Genomic DNA, 2,869 nt, shown 5'->3' on the forward strand with positions numbered 1-2,869 from the left:
CGCGCGTGTGTGCATGCGCATTTGTGCGCGTGCATGTGCTTGTACGCGCATGTGCCCGTGTAGGTGGGTGTGCGTGTGTGTGAGTGCGCATGTGCCCGTATGGGTGGACGTGCGTGTTTGCGTGCATGTGTCTGTGGATGTGTGCATGCGTTCTTGCGTGTGTTCGTGTGTGTGCACGTGTGTGTGTGGGTGTGTTCGTGTGCGTGTGCAAGAAAAGGAAAAAACAATGATTATTTTGATGATGCTACTCAAGATTGTGTCTCTCGAATCGTAAGTTTGCTTGCGATTTACTTATATACAATATTTAATCTTTTGTTAACTTAGTTAATGATGAATACTTGTATTGTTCTGTGGGATGCATTAGCTGAAAACACATAGAGATGAGGACATATTGACTGAGTCATTGGGCTCTAAGGAGCATGGTGGACGTGTACGTGGCATGGATGGTTTTGTCTCTCAATCACTATATTTCAAGACAGTGAAAGGGAAAGAGAAAATTGCAAGTTCTCAAGTTGTAGAAGATGAATCAAAAAGCAAAAGTTACAAGAAGAGTCATAATCACTTGAGATCGTCCATCAGAAGTGTTAACATAGATCTCTATGCCGATGAGGATTTGGGCAACACACCTATGAACGAAGAAGTGAAGGTAATTAACTTTGTTGTCACTTTTAAAATTTTAATGTTTATAGGATAAATTGTTCTTAATGATGCTTTTAATACTTGTAAAGTAAACACCGTGCAAATTGGCTATAGGAACGATTAATAATATTGTTGCAATAGCAACCGTACTTGATGATAGCAATGGTGGTCCCAATGTTAAAATCTTGGTGGACTTGCTCACAGGAGGAGATTGTAGTTTACCTATTCCAGTGAAGGGCAAGATAGAGACTTTAAATCAAGCATTAGGTAATATTGTTGAATGACCTCGTTGACTTGTTTATATGCTATTGAAGCTTTGATATTTATTTGTGATTGTATTTTAGGTTTTGATATTATTTTGTTTGTGCTTGGAGCATTCAACCCCAAAGGATGTTCTGTATTCTTCAAATTACATAAATGTTAATGGAACCATTAAGCTCTTATATGGACATGTCGTGAACAATATGAAGGATGTAGATATGGTTCGCATCCTAATGAACGAGCTAATATTCGGTAAAAACAAATTCATTTATTTAGCTCGTTAGGACTTGCTCCATTATTGCAGCATGGTAGAAATAGGCTATATGTGCATCCTAGCATACATTACGTAAGTAAACATCTTTTACTCATCTTTATGTCCAATACTATAGCTATAGTTATTTTGTTCCTTTTTAACTAAGGTTGCTTTTACTTAGATATCTTTGGGATGAATGTGATTGTGGAAGCAAGTTTTTTGTTATGACCAAGCAAAAATAACATCACATATCAAGGATCGTGATCTCCGATCCAGAAATTTTGCCAACCAGTTAGAAGCGGCTACCTTGGAACAAATAGTTCTAATTCCGTATAATACGGGTAAATAAATAAGATTAACACATTATTATGTTTTTCATTGAGGTTAAATGTATACTCACATTGAAGATGTTTATTGTAGTTTTCATTGGATGTTGCATGTCATCGATCTTCGAGAGAACTGTGTTTATGTTTTGGACTCTCTTCAAAGTAAAGTTAACAAAGACATCCATGGAGTCATAAATGTGACTTATGATTTACTTCTTATTTGACTTCATTGTCTTCTAATTCTAATGTTTCCAAATGTATAGAGGATTAAAAACATGGCAAGCTAAGCATGATTTACAACATTATCGGTCAAATCCGAAATGGAAACCTATAAAGGTAATTTGCATTGACACATAATTATTTTCAATGAAACATAAGAATAATTTGTATGTAATTTATATGCATGCAGTGTCCTCGTCAATTGGATTCGGTTGGGTGTGGGTATTATGTCCAAAAGTATATACATGAAATCGTGCATAATTCTAGTACTCCCATCACTAGCCTTGTAAGTTTCTACTTTCACTTTTTATATGTTACAAATTACATAAATTATCTAAACTTATTCTTTCCATACCTTTCTTTTTGCGTAGTTTAATACAAAAAAGTGCATATACGCAAGAGGAGATTGACGAGATTTGAACAAAATATGCAAGCTTTGTTAGCCGATTTGTGTAAGCTTTTACACTTTTTTTTTGTAGTTTATAAGTTACTAGTACTAATACTAATTGTTTTAATATATAAGCTACGAGATTCTAGTACTACTTGTTGTACATACTTTAATTTTCAGGTTTTCTGCTTGTAGTAGTTTATGAGTCCTCACATTATAACTGTAACGACCCAACTTTTCTGGGTAAGTCGAGGTCGTTAATTTTTGACAAAAGACTTTGGTTGATACAAATTGAAACATAAGTCAATTTAAAAACAAAACATGTCAGGCCTGATTTTCAAATATTCAAGAAAACTTAACAATAACACTATTTACAAATAAAAGTTTGTAAACTAAGTTTTAGTACATCTTAAACCTTAAAAGAAATCATAAGCGGAAGCAAAATAACACATTCCCTATGGCAATCACGCTTCCTTCCTGCCCCTCGCTGGTTTGCCACCTTTATTACCTTTGCCTGAAAATTAAACATAAGAAGGGTGAGTATTTTAAATACTCAGTAAGAGACCCTCTACTGGTCTCGTCAGGGGAAAATAAATTGTTAAAGTTTTATTGGGACACCCTGTACAGTCGCAGTCTTGTGATCCCGTAGGATACACATTTCAGTCTAACGCCCCGAGGGACGTACATATCAGTCTGACGCCCCGAGGGACGTACATATCAGTCTGACGCCCCGAGGGACGTACATATCAGTCAAGTGTTCTGCATAAACACATATCAGTCAAA

At 35.7% G+C, this 2,869-nt stretch overlaps 1 long non-coding RNA gene across 3 annotated transcripts; it reads left to right on the forward strand.

Annotated features, from left to right (window-relative positions):
• The first annotated feature begins 557 nt into the window (after positions 1-557).
• On the forward strand, positions 558-2,285 carry LOC116402115. 3 transcript variants are annotated; one of them, XR_004214547.1, is made up of 5 exons: positions 558-646; positions 844-906; positions 1,743-1,815; positions 1,889-1,964; positions 2,070-2,285. It is a non-coding gene; the product is annotated as an uncharacterized LOC116402115 (long non-coding RNA). The 3 variants fall into 3 exon arrangements; XR_004214545.1 differs by lacking the exon at positions 1,889-1,964; XR_004214546.1 differs by lacking the exons at positions 1,743-1,815; positions 1,889-1,964; positions 2,070-2,285 and adding an exon at positions 1,335-1,457.
• Positions 2,286-2,869: the final 584 nt, after the last annotated feature.

This window comes from Cucumis sativus, chromosome 2 (assembly GCF_000004075.3).
Source record: "Cucumis sativus cultivar 9930 chromosome 2, Cucumber_9930_V3, whole genome shotgun sequence".
Classification (NCBI taxonomy): Eukaryota; Viridiplantae; Streptophyta; class Magnoliopsida; order Cucurbitales; family Cucurbitaceae; genus Cucumis; species Cucumis sativus.